General features: G+C 53.4%; 1 pseudogene; it reads right to left on the reverse strand.

Moving 5' to 3' along the window:
* Positions 1 to 1,640: 1,640 nt before the first annotated feature.
* Positions 1,641 to 14,116, reverse strand: part of LOC113894654 — a 39,656-nt pseudogene continuing 27,180 nt past the window's right edge.

Raw genomic sequence — 14,116 nt, forward strand, 5'->3', positions numbered from 1 at the left:
ATGTACACGCACCCAAAAGCCCACGGATACCAAGACTGGATCCATCCCAGCCACAGCAGCGCCCATGTCTGCTCAGATATCTCGCAGACCCTGAGTTTACAAAGCCAGCAGCGGTGGTGTACATCCCTAGCCACAGGGAGAGATTTCAACCGTTTCTTAAGAACTGGGGCCCCTGGGGCTCAGCTATGGTTTCAACCCTGCTTCTGCATGTAGACAACCCACTGGTGCCTGTGCCCAGAGCCTGCCTAGGCAGCGGCTGGTGTTTACACTCTGAGAGTCCACTGAGGTGGTGCCCTGTTGGCTGAGAGTATCTGTGAGAGTGGGGAGAAAGAGGCTGCTATGGTGGGCCCCCTCCTCCCTTTATGTAGCACTTAACAATGGCACTTATCTACTAGGGCAGGCTTAGGTTTTTTCCATGAACAACCCTAATTGTGACAATAACACGCTCCAGCCCCTTGAGGCTGTTTCCACGCAGCCAACCTCAGCCCTCTCCTTCTCTTCTAAATCCCCATGCTTCAGCACCCATTCCCCGCCTGTACAGCAGACGTGTGTCTCAGGCTGGGGTGCACGGAGTGGTGATGGGACAGTGAGCAGTCACACCCATTCTCTCCTCCCACAGCCCCAGCAAGTGCAAATCTATCTTCAACCTGTGTGGATTTGTCTATTCTAGACGTTTGATGTAAATAGGGAAGTACAGTATGTGGCATCTGTATCTACCTTTGTTTGTAGTTGTTTAGTTGCGATGTCGTGTCCGACTCTTTGCAACACTATCCATGAGATTCTCCAGGCAAAAATACCGGAGTGGGTTGCCATTCCCTTCTGCAGGGGATCTTCCTGGCCCAGGGATCCAACCTGCATCTGCTGCATTGGCAGGTAGATTCTCTACCACTGACCACCAGGGAAGTGCTGCCTTCCTTGGCTAAGTATAATCTTTGGGATGTTCTACATCCTTTTCTATGGCAGAGTAATAGTCCATTCTGAGGATACGCATGCTTTGTACATCCAGGTACCCAAGTGCGGATGCACACTTGGGTTGTGTCCACTTTTGATCACTGTGAATCAATCCTTCAATCCTTTCAATCCTTCAGGCACACCTCGGAGTAGAAGTTACCCTTTTCTTGTTGTTAATAATCCTTATATTGGATGTCCCCTGTTTCACCTGCTGTGGGTTTTTCCTTTCATCACTCAGTGCCTTAAGCTGGGAGGCCCTCCTGCTCGGCAGGTGTGCCCCTGGGGCACAGGGGGAGTCTGGAGTTAGACTCACAGTTTGGCTTCAAATACCAGGTTCAGGGCTGCAGCTCCCTGCCCTGAATGGTGTGTACAGTCTCCCTTCTGCAGGGCTGTCACCAGTCTGAGACGAGCCTGTGAAGGCGCCCAGCACACAGAAGGGCCACTGTTAAGCCTGGAGCCTGGTGAGATCTGGCAGGACCTGCAGGCAGATGCATTTTGGTATCAATGTGGGTATCCCCTCTGTCTTTAAGAGAATCTTCTATCTTTGACTTTTGCAAATGAAGGAGGAAGTATGAGCTTGTGAGAAGCACCATCCATGGGAGGAGAGGAGAGAGAGGACTGGTTCTAGCAGGCAGGGCAAGAAACAGGTCCTTATGCAATTTTTATTTAAGAAATCAGAACACCCCAATTCCATCCATTTCCTGCCCTTAGCCCACCAGACGGGCAGCTGTTCCCCTCATCTCTCCAGGCTGCTTTTCCGTGTCTTGGGCCCACAGAATCTGCCAAGGGCTCACTGCTCTTGAAAGTGAATGAAGAACATCCGGATCTCCTTTGGGTGGATGGCGATGTCGGGGCCTCTGTGGGGTGGCAAGGGACGGTGGGCGCCACCTGGGGGAGCAGAGGTGGTCTGTCACTCCCCTTTGGAGCTGCCTACTTCCCCAGGTCACCACATCCCTGCAACCCCCTCAGAACACTCCTCCTGTCTGCATTCTTGTGGCTCCCTCTATGGTAGTGGTCTTCAGGTGCCCCCTTCCTGACCGGATGCCACTGCCCATGGGCCTCTTTCATTTATGGCATCCCCTGATGGCTCAGCCACAGTGAAGGCATGTACAGGTGGTCCTGGCCCTACTTGGCCTTGTATCCCCTGGGATGTGGCCTCAATGCCTAAGAGCTTTTTCACTGAGGCCATGAAGGGGCCCTGCCTTTTATCTCACTGGGCTCCCCTGAAGTCACACACTGGGGTCTGGCTTCACTCTTGGGATGGAACCTATTCATCTGTCCATTTTTCTACCCATTCATTTTTCTATCCATCCAATCATCCATCCATCCATTCTTGTCCGTCCATCAAACCTCCTTCTATTCATCCATCCATCATGCAGCCATCTTCCTTCCTTCTATTCTTCCATTCATCCATCCACCTTCTAGCCATCTTTCCATCCATCCACCCTTCTGCCCATCCATCTAACCTCCATCTATTTATCAATTTATCTTCTATCCTGTTTTCATCCTGCCTTCTGCCTATCCATCAATCATCCATCTTCCTTTCTTCCTTGCATCTTTCCATCCACCCATCATCCAAACATCTACCTGTCCAGCATCCATCTACTTCCCTTCCTTCCTTACATCTCCTTTTTTCTAACCAACTGTGCTTCCATCTATCAGTGTATCACACGTCAACCAGATATCTACTCATGTACCCAGACTATTCTTTGTGTAGTAGACAAAGAGGAAATAAATGGGTCAGAGAAGAATGAGGAGGAAGGGAGAGCAGGGGAGATACCTACTAGCCTTGGACCTGGGGGAGCTTGATTAGGAACAGTCTGGGATGAAAGGGACAAGGACATGTCAGATGGTGTGATCGTCACAGGCAAAGACCGGGAGGCCAGAAACAGTCAATGATTTCCAAGAGCTAAGTGTGGAGTGTGCAGTGCAATGCACAGCGTGTTAGACATCAGAGCCTCCTGGTGTATGCTTGCAAGTCTGGAGCTCATCCAATCTATGGAGTGGGTGTGTGGCCTTGGAAACACACACACACACACACACACACACACACACACACACACACACGTGCAGCCTCTGTTGAACCCTGGCAAGTAGGCTGACCTGAAGCCTTCCTTAACTTGCTGCAGTAGATTCAGGGAGGCTGAGACCTGGAGAAGGAGGGCAGCCTGTCCAAGGTCACATGCGCCTTAGCGGGCAGAGCTGGGATCTGAGCTAGGTCTGTTGAGCTCCTGACCCTGGCTAAGGATCAGGCTGGAAATCCCGGGCAAAGCCTGAACCAGGGGCACACAAACCTCTGTGTTGGTGACCATCCTGTATCTTCCAGCTCCAGCGCTGCAGTGTGCCCACGTCCCAGGTCCCTGTGAGTGAGCACTCCTCCATGGACACCACGGAGCCCAGACTCCACAGCACAGACTGCAGGACAGGAGCACAGGGAGGGGTGAGCACCCAGCCCCAGATAAGAGGACAAAACAGAGGCAGCAACAAAACCACGGCCCAGGGGACAGCATCCTCCTACATTTCATTGTCAGAGCAAATCCCCATGGACAGGATGAAAGTGAAAGTTGCTCAGTCCTGTCCGACTCTTTGCGACCCCATGGACTATACAGTCCATGGAATTCTCCAGGCCAGAATACTGGAGTGGGCAGCCTTTCCCTTCTCCAGGGGATCTTCCCAACCCAGGGATCGAACCCAGGTCCTGCATTGCAGGCAGATTATTTACCAGCTGAGCACCCAGGTATGGACAGGACAGACAGGATGGTCATCAGGAGAAGCTGGTCTCCCCAGGTGCTGAGCTGGAGGAGCACACCAGGAGGGGGCAGGCACATGGAGCTGCTCCCAGCTGTGAGTCCCCTCCTCCCCGTGATGCTCAGGTGGAGCCCTGCCTTGCTCCAAGATGGCGTCAGTCATGTTATCCACCCCCTTTCCCCATAATGCTCAGATTGTGCAGAGAGGGGAGGCAGGGGGTAGCTCCATCCCTGAGGAGGAAGGACAGTGCTGATTGGTAAGCTGGGGGCTCTTCTGCAGGAGCTTCCCAGAGAGGGTGGAAGGAGGAGGCGTGGAGGGCGAGGCGCTCTGTGCTGCCACCATGCCCCCTTCTGCGTTTATGTCTGCTCCCGAGACTGGTGTCAGCTTGTGAGCAAGAGGTGACAAGGAGGAAGTAATGAAGCCAGTGCACTGCTGAAGCTGGGCGGGAAGATGAAGCTGACAGTGTCTCTGATGACAGCGGGCTGGGAATCAGTGAGGAAAGAGACCACTCCCCACCCTTATATTCATGGCTGTGAAAGGAGGGCATCGGGAAGACACCACAGGGAGGGCTCTAGGTTGGGTTGTTGGGATTCTCTCAGATTGCAAGTATCCCTGAAGCCAAAGCAATAAGAGAGAGATTTAGAGAAATTCTCCATAAGCAGGAGATGGGTAAAGAGCTCAGATCCCCCATGAAGAGGGCAGACTGGGGATAAAGGAGGGGTCTCCATACATCACAGGGGTTTGGGGGGGAGGATGTGGTTGGGCTGGAGGTCAGAAGCCTCACTTGTAGTGTGGGTCAGAGGGTGATCCAGGGCTGAGGAGGGGAGGGAGGACACAGGCAGGAATCTGGGGGCACTGACATCCATCAGGGAGTCAGGCGCCGTATGCACCTTATCAGCTGAGAGCATCAGCATCCTTGTGAGGAAAGACCCTTACCTCTCCATTTACAGGTGAGGACATGGAGGCCCAGAGCCTGGGGTTGGGGGGTGGGGAGCAGGATACCAGGCAGAAATGCCCAGACTCAAACCCTGGACTGAGTGACTCTGATCACCTACTCGATAATCCATGTGAGAATCTGTTTTGTTTTCTGATCCCACAAATAACATCTGTGTTGTGTAAAAAGATTTACCACAAGAATAAAACAAGAAACGAACAAAATACAGGCATGTGATAAGAATCGAAAAGTCTAGAAGAACACGAGTCAGAGGGGGTGGGGTGCCCTCATGCACCCCAGAGATCAAATCTCGTGTTTTTTATTTTTTATTTTTCAAGACAACCATAAGGCATATTTTAGCCAAGGTGGCATCTGAGTCAGGATGGTCACACTTGGGGTTTGACTTGGGGTCACACATGTGAGCATCTGCTTGTGTATCCTGACTCAGCAATCCAGGAGTGGGACGTGGGGTGGGGCAGGATACCTGCAGATTCACCATCACAGGCTGAGACAGGACAGGGTGCTGTCCCTTCTCATACAGGTGGTGGAGCCACAGCAGGACTCGGCAGAAGTCCACTTTGGCCTGTCCTTGATGGCCTTAGGGACAGAAGGAAGGTGGTGGTGAGGAACCCTGGTCTGTGCCTGGTACTTTACACACACCTCCCTTTCGCATCTTCAACCTCCCTTGGAAGCAGCCAACACAACCCCTACTTCACAGACAAGAAAACCAAGGCTCAGAGAGGGGTAGGTACTTGGTCTGCAACAAAAGAAGGAGTGAGGATTCCAATCAGGTCCAGCCAATGTTAACGCTCCCCACCATGCACACAGGGGCCAATGCTGATGCCTAGAAAGTCTTGGCCTCATTCACCGTTGTGGTCCTCACTGGCCTGCCCTCCAACCTGCCAGTTCTCTGGTATAGTCTTTCTGCCTCTGCCCCAGTGAACAGTGGTGTGGCTTCTTGACTCTGAGGCCAGCACAAAGTGATGTGTCATGTCCCACAGATGCTTTATCCTGTTCCTCTAATTGAGGAAGCCTGTGTTAGAAAACAGTCTCCATCTGCTCAGATCAGATCAGATCAGTCACTCAGTCGTGTCTGACTCTTTGCGACCCCATGAATCGCAGCACGCCAGGCCTCCCTGTCCATCACCAAGTCCCGGAGTTCACTGAGACTCACGTCCATCGAGTCAGTGATGCCATCCAGCCATCTCATCCTCTGTCGTCCCCTTCTCCTCCTGCCCCCAATCCCTCCCAGCATCAAAGTCTTTTCCAATGAGTCAACTCTTCGCTGGTCCCTGGTAAACAAAGGAGTAGGGCCCTCCTGCTGGCCCCCACTGGACACATGGCATAGGGGTGAAACTACCTTACGCTGTTAGGGCCCTGAGAGTTTGGGCTCTTTGTTATTGCAGCAGAAGAGTTCATGGACTCTCTTCCCCCTTCCTAATGCTGTGGTTAAGGACAGGAGCAACAGAAACAGGCGGAGACCTCTGGGTCCAGAACATGACAACGGTGATGGTGATGGTGATGGTGGAGACGGTGATGATGGTGATGCTGGTGATAATGAGGACCATGGCGATGATGGCGGTGATGACAACATGGGGTTGTAAGAGTCTGGGAGAGCAGGAGGCCCTCTAGCCATCTGCTGCTGCTCCCCTCGCTCGGTCACTTACTTTTCTCTAGGAAGAAGGACTTGCTTGCTTAGCCCAGGCTCATCTCTCCTCACCTTTGGTACAGGTTGCCTCCAGGAGGTGGGTTCTCAGTGGACTTTGTCTCCAACACAGGTAAGCATGACTGCTGCTGCAAGAGAAGATCCCCACCTCCTCTTCTGTGACATGTGGAGAAAGGTATGAGAGGTCAGTGTGAAGAAGCCATGTGGCTTACAGGATCGAGCCACAGACGCCAACACCCACTTTATTACCCACAAAGGTGGTATTTGGCCTCTGCCTCTTCCTTTCCCTCTTGATCCTCATCCTGCAGACCTCACACTGGAGTGTGCCAGCCCTTGGAGGATCTCTGGGAACATGGGGGCGGCTGAGGCACAGTCAGCCCCATGTTTGAGATGCTCTGAGTGTAAAGGGACACATAAGGTGTACCAGGGGCTTTGGCAATATGATGAGCTGCTTCCTGGCAGTTGTTTCCTCCATGGGGAGGTCCTCCTGGATGCCCTGCTGGGGGCTCCCCTCTGTACACACTCATTGCAGTCTAGATGGCACCTGAGCCCCACCTGTCCCTGGCTTGCTGAGTGACCTGCCTCTCAGTGGGCCTCCATCTCATTTGGCAGATAAGGAAACCAGATGACCTCACAGAGCCTGGATGACTCTGGGGAGAGCGCCTTTGCCTGGTGATGGGTTTGGGGACCTGGTTGACAACAAAGAGGCAAGAGTGAGTCTGGATGCCTGAACACCTGCCTCACCTTTCTGAAGATTCTGCAGGTGCTTTGTGTGGTTCAAGTTGTACGTCCAGCCTGGGATGCTGAGGATCTGCAGGTGGAGACTTGGAGGCAGCATCACAGCCTCTTGCTGCTGGAAGTCTGGGTGAACCCGGGTAGTCTCTGCAAGGCAGATGGACAACAAGGAGGGAGTTTGGGCCAAGCTTCTCCTCCTGGCATTCAGAGCCCTCCACATTAAGTGGAGCTTTCCACACACATTTCATCCAATCTCACACCCCTCCAACCTGTGGCCCACACCACAGGCAGCCTGAAGCATCTGCTGGTGAAAATGCCATCTCCTCACAATACCTTGGGCTACAGTGATTGACGCTTTTGAATTGTGGTGTTGGAGAAGACTCTTGAGAGTCCCTTAGACAGCAAGAAGATCCAACCAGTCCATCCTAAAGGAAATCAATCCTGAATATTCATTGGAAGGACAGATGCTGAAGCTGAAACTCAAATACTTTGGCCACCTCATGCGAAGAACTGACTCATTTGAAAAGATCCTGATGCTGGGAAAGATTGAAGGTGGAAGGAGAAGGGGACAACAGAGGATGAGATGGTTGGATGGCATCACCGACTCAATGAACATGAGTTTGGGTAAACTCCAGGAGTTGGTGATGGACAGGGAGGCCTGGAGTGCTGCAGTCCATGGGGTCGCAAAAAGTCGGACACAACTGAGTGCTGAACTGAACTGAACTGACAGTGATTGGTCAGGCTCGGGTCATGTGATTTGATCAGACCAATCAGATTCTTTTCCTGGGATCTTGGCTCTTGAGACCTGAGTCTGAGTCTAGTTCCTTTTGGGTGGGGAGACACACAGTCCTAGAGCTGTTTACAGCTACGTCTCAGATAAGAGGAGAAAGAAGGTCTGCAGACAGAGCAAAGCTCAGGTGACAGAAAGAAGGAGAGAAGGCCTCATGACAGAAAGATGACAGAAAGAAGGCCTCATGAAGCGTCCAGCGCCCAAGGCACAATTACACCCCAGCCCTTCTCTGGGGTGCATTGGCCTCTGAATAAAGTCTCCTTGTGGCTCAGGCGGATCTCCAGTTTCTCTCATGTACCACCAGAGGAGCCCAGGGTGGGACCCATGGATGGAGCTGACCACAGCCATGGAACTTGCTCACCATGGCTACATCTGTTCTGCAGGAAGGGCTCCCAGGTGCTAGGAAGGAACCACTGACTGACCCAGGAGCAGAACTGACCCTGCTGGTCCATCACATCCCCTCTCCTGGGAATCTGCCCCTGGACCTGGAGGTGGCCGGGAAGGCAGCTCTTGGCAGTCCTGGGAGAGATGGACATGAACACCTGCTCCCGAGAGGCCTTGAGCTGCTGTGTCTCCCTCCTGGCCTGGCCTCTTCTCCATCTCCTCCTTCTGTTCCACAAGCATCTCTGGGCCTTGTTTCCCCTTGGGATTCTTTTCTTCCAAACAAGAGAACATCAACTGATAGCCCTTGAAGTTGATCTCTGAACTCCCCCTGGTTCAGGATCCCATCTCCACCAGACCTACAGGGCACCAGGCCCTCTACTCAGCATCAATCCCTCTCCCGCTGAATTGGTTTCTGCCTGAGCTCATCTCCCCCTGTGCAGGTCAGCTCACCCCGGGGCAGGGATGACAGCTGCACTGAAAGGTGGCCCTCTTACCGCTCAGCTCTCGAATCAGCACTACGGGTCTGTGCTGCAGCGCCACCCCGCTCCTCTGGCCGAGGTCCCTGGTGAGGGTCGAGGGTCCCAGCAGGAGCCAGAGCACCGAGTGGACAACCGAGGTGTCGTTCAGCGTGACGTTGACAGACAGGGCCCATTGCTGTTTGATCAACAGCTGCCGATGGAAGAAGTCCTGCAGACCTGCAGGGAAGAGTCATCTGATAGGCCCCGCCTGGCCCCTGGCGGGCCCGTGGTGACCAGAGGGGCCTCCTCCTACCTCCATCTGCCCGCTCCCTTGGCTGGAGACGCCGTGCACCTGCTCCGACAGCAGCACCAGCCTGCTCTGTCTGTCCTGGATGAAGGCCGACTGAGTCATGGGGTAGTAATTCTGTGGACAGAAATATTGCCGGAGTGGTGGTCATGGTCATGGGCCAAGGGGGCCACCTGATCAGGCATCTCCGTCGGGCCCCCACCAGCCTCCCCCACAGGCACAGCGGCAGCTCAGGGCGGCACTGGTAGTGGTGGGGAGGGGCTCTGACTTGTGAGGTGGACGCCCTGGGATTCAAATCCAGCTCCACTGCTTCCTGACCTTACGAGCTGGGGGACTCAGGCTGCCCAAGCCTCAGTTTCCCCACCTGTAAAAGGGGCTCCAAAACCATTCCTGAAAAACTGTGGCAGGAAAGGAATGAAGGCTTGTGTGTCCGTCCAGTCTGAGATAGGCTAATGGTTGCCCGATAGTAAAGGGCTCAAGCCTGGGCTGGAAAGCAGTCACACAGTCCACACCCTTTGCTCTGTTGGAGCAAGATGTCCTGGGCTGAGGGCCTTGGACTCTCTGGAGCCCAGGCCACAGCGGGTGAGAACCAGCCAACAGGGATGAGAGGGACCAGAAACTCAACAGAGCAGGGAGGGGCACATTCCCCACTGGAAGGAGAAAGAACTCACATGGATTGAGGCTCAGGAGGTGCCCAGCCTGGCACTGCTCCTGGATCATCTCTGCTGATCACACAGCACTGGGTGGAGGTTACCCCCTTTCCCATGAGAGCACCGAGGCCCAGGGAAGCCAGGGGACTTGCCCCAGGTCATGCTGCTGGGGGCAAAGCATCTCAGAGCTGAACTGATTTCAGAAATCAACCTGTGCGGTTTCCCTGGCAACCAAGCAGTGGCTCGACTAAGAGCAGCAAAGGAGGGTCACGCTCGCTCAGGCCTGGACAGGCACCATCTGCTTCATCCTCAGAGCAATGCCAGCAGGTCAGTCATCTGACAGAGGAGGGCACGCGGTGCCCACAGTGGACCTCAGGGACTTTCCTTATATGTGGGGGCACCAGAGCTCTGACCTCAGGTCTGAACAAGCCTGGGTCTCAGCCCCTAATGGCACACGTGGGTAACAGAGGTTCTGGGAGATGCTCTGGAGGCCTCTGCCGCTGGACCTAAGGGGTGTCTCCAGCCTCTTTTGAGAGGCAGCCTCTCAGGTCTGCTCTGTGGCCACTGTTCCCAGGGGCACCACAGGATGTACCCGAGTGATAGTGTTCACCATGTACTGCTTGTAGGCTCTGCGCTGCATCTGGTACCCATTGTTGTCAGAGTAGAGGACCTGGGCAGTGTTGAGATGGGTGCTGGTCCTCCAGATGGCCTCGTGATTCAGCTCCAAGGGGCCCACCCTGTACTCCTGCTCTATGCGATGACACAGCAGCTCCCCGTCAGCTCCCGGGGGCCCGCGGGCCAGCTGGGAATAGATGGTGTACGTGGGGTCCCTGTCATTCACCGTCCTGGAGGAGGAGCAGAAGAGATACGTCAAGCTGGGGGAGACTTCCGGAAGCCAGTCCCTTCTTTCATTCCTCTCTTTCCCTCCCTGCCTGTTTCCTGCCAGGCAGGGCAGGCAGAGGGGCTTCTCAGGCAAAAGAACAGGAGGAGCCCGCTTCACCAGAGGCACTGAGCACCTGGCAAGTTCTGGGCTTACTTCTCTACATTAAAGAAAACACAGGAACGGCTCTCATGTGCATATCATTGTCGGTTTCCCAGGTGGCTCAGTGGTAAAGTCCCCCACCTGCCCGTGACCACCTACTGTGTGCTGTGCACAAGCAGAGGGCTGACCTCACCTGTAGAAGCATCGTTGAATCTCGGTCAAGAGCTGCCCCTCCAGGATCTCCATTTCCACAGCCGCCCACACTGGCTTCGATGTACCATTAGGAGCAAACACGTAGTTATTGGAAATGGATATCTGACCCTCGTCACTGTTATCGTGATATTCCATGAACTCCTGGGTCACCTGGATGGTTCGGTTACTCTGTCTGCAGAGGTGGAAAAGAAAAAGAGTATGATTGTTGTGGACAGTTTCTTCCAGGAATTCTCCTTGTGATGGGATCCAGGCTCAGAAGGCCTCTATTTAATATTAAGACACCAACATGGAACCAGGAGTGAACAAAAATAACTTCCTCAGAGCCTATGTGACTGTCATGAGGACCCTCAATGAAGCTCATGCGCTCAGCTTGGACAAAAGCTCCGTGGACTCACCAAGAGCCCAGGAGGTACAGATTTTCTCCCTATCCAGGAAAGAATCCCACAGGAGGAGGGGAGAGAGGCTGCAAAACCCCCTCCCGAAAGCATAAGCAGAGGGTGTAACACAGTTTCAGAGGCTCTACTCTCACTGCTTTATTGAGTTAAATATTTATTTATTTCTGCTTTATTGACTATGCCAAAGCCTTTGACTGTGTGGATCACAATAAACTGTGGAAAATTCTGAAAGAGATGGGAATACCAGACCACCTGACCTGCCTCTTGAGAAACCTGTATGCAGATCAGGAAGCAATAGTTAGAACATGGACATGGAACAACAGACTGGTTCCAAATAGGAAAAGGAGTACATCAAGGCTGTATATTGTCACCCTGCTTATTTAACTTCTATGCAGAGTACATCATGAGAAACGCTGGGCTGGAGGAAGCACAAGCTGGAATCAAGATTGCCGGGAGAAATATCAATAACCTCAGACATGCAGATGACACCACCCTTATGGCGCAATTCTGTGGGCACACAAAATAGCATATACATGTAGGGTGTAATGTGGTGACTTGTATGGTATGTGAAATATATCAACACGCTTGTCATATATGGAAGAACAAAGGCCCTCCTCCAGCAAACTGGCCCTGGGGTGGTCTGCGCACATGGTGGCTGCCCCCCTCAGGCCTCTGCACAGGCAGGTCCTTCTAAGGAACCACTGTCCACTCGTCTGACCCACGGATTCCCTGCAGACTGCAAGGCCTCAGGCCTGGCTCTGGGTGTCTCGTCCCTGCCAAGCCTCCCCTGAGCCGCCCTCTCTCTCTCTATTCCAACAGGGTTCCCTCTCTGTGTGGCAGGTGCTGGCTGTGCCCCTACTGGGAGGTGAGGGAGCCGGGTGAGAAGTACAGCTTCCCTCACCTGAGTCCAAAGCACCTGAAGACACACAGACACCAGGCAGACGGACAGCAGGACACTCCTGGGAAGGGCTGGGCGGGGGTGGGGCTTGGGTGTGGGGCACCCGCGGGTGGGCAGAAGGGGATGGCGAGCTGGAGCCAGCCCTTCAGGGGCATCCCAGAAGGGGCGTGGGGCTTGAGTGATGATGGAGCCCAAAGCCAGCCTGCAGGCTTCACCTTTCCCTGCCTGACCAGGGAAGCTCACATGTGCTGGGGTTGTACCCCATTTCTGCTGCCCCCCACACCCTCTGCTGACCTCCCATGCTGGCTGCAGTTGGCCTTCCCTACCTGCCTCATGCTCTCCCAGATGTCCCTGTGGACTGACTGAAGGACAGAACTTCCCATGAGCCCCACTGAGGGGCAGTCCTGGTCTGAGCTTACAGAGCTGCTGACAACTGACAGGGCTGAGCTCCAGGTGATGCTCGCCTTTCTCACGTCAACACCCCGTCTCCCTCCCCTGCAGTCTGCCCCCTTTCCTCTCTTTCCTTCACATCGGTTTCTAGCCGGTGCTCCTCCTAAGCTTCCTGTTCCCCTGAGTCTTCTTCCTGTGAGGAGGTCACAGGAGGAAAGGGAAGTGGGTGTGTTGGAAGAGGCAGCTGAGGAGCAATGAAACTGCCTGGGATGGGAGCTGAGGATGGACAAGGGTGGCTCCAGACTCTGGGAGCCAACTTTCCCCTGATAAGTGACTACATGAGTGAATGGATAGATAGATGGAAGGATGGATGGAGATGTGGAGGGGTGGGTGCAACGATGAATGTGTGGTGAGTGGATGGATGGATGGGAGGGTTGGTGGATGGATGGATTTTTTGTGTCTCTCAATTAAAAAAAATTTTTACAACAGCTACACTTTTTCCATGGTGAACTTTTCAACACCCCCCCCCCCTTTTTTTTTTCCTGTGGAACAACATATTTGGAATAAACAAGTTCACAAAAGATTTTCTTGACCTGGCCCAGTCACACACTTCTCCAGCGCCACAGTTTGAAAGCATCAATTCTTCAGCACTCAGCCTTCTTTATAGTCCAACTCTTACATCCATACATGGTTACTGGAAAAAAAACATAGCTTTGACTCTACAGACCTTTGTTGGCCAAGTGATGTCTCTGCTTTTTAATACGCTGTCTAGGTTTATCAGAGATCAAACCAGTCAATCCTAAAGGAAATCAGCCCTGAATATTCATTGGAAGGACTGATGCTGAAGTTGAAACTCCAATTCTTCAGCCACCTGATGCGAAGAGCTGACTCATTATAAAAGACCCTGATGTTGGCAAAGACTGAAGGCAGGAGGAGAAGGGGATGGCAGAGGAAGAGATGGTTGGATGATATCATTGACTCAATGGACATGAATTTGAGCAAACTCCGGGAGACAGTGAAGGGAAGCCTGGTGTGTTGTAGTCCGTGGGGTCATAAAGAGCTGGACATGACTAAGCAATTGAACAACAAAAACAAGACTCACACACCTAGAAATAGAGCTGGTTACACAGCCAGAGGCTTCACCATCATCACATCCCTGACATACAACTGAGGAAATGGAGACCCAGGTGAGGCATTACCTGCCCAGGTCCCAGGACCCTCCTGGGCTCAGAGGCAGCAATGGCTGCACCTCACCTCTCCCAGATGCTGTGCATCAGGTTGGTGTCCTTGTCCAGGTACACGGTGTAGCAGTCATTCTCCATGTGCACCGGGCGCCTGCCCGCTTGCCTACGATTTGTCCTGGGTCTGCGGCCAAACTGCTTGGTGCTGTCCACAGAGGCCCCAGTCTCCTGAGTGTCCTTCTGGGCCCTCCTCATGGGCCTGATGACGTAATGCCGGTAACTGAATCCTGGGATCGTGGTCAGCACAAGCAGGTCATAGGCAGATGGCGTCTCCTTTGAGTTCTGGACCTTCAAGGCCAGAGGGACAGGATCACATGATGGATGTTACGGGGGGAAGACATCTGAGTCTCCTTAGCAACCCTGGGCTTACACAC

Source organism: Bos indicus x Bos taurus, chromosome 6, assembly GCF_003369695.1.
Source record: "Bos indicus x Bos taurus breed Angus x Brahman F1 hybrid chromosome 6, Bos_hybrid_MaternalHap_v2.0, whole genome shotgun sequence".
Taxonomy (NCBI): Eukaryota; Metazoa; Chordata; class Mammalia; order Artiodactyla; family Bovidae; genus Bos; species Bos indicus x Bos taurus.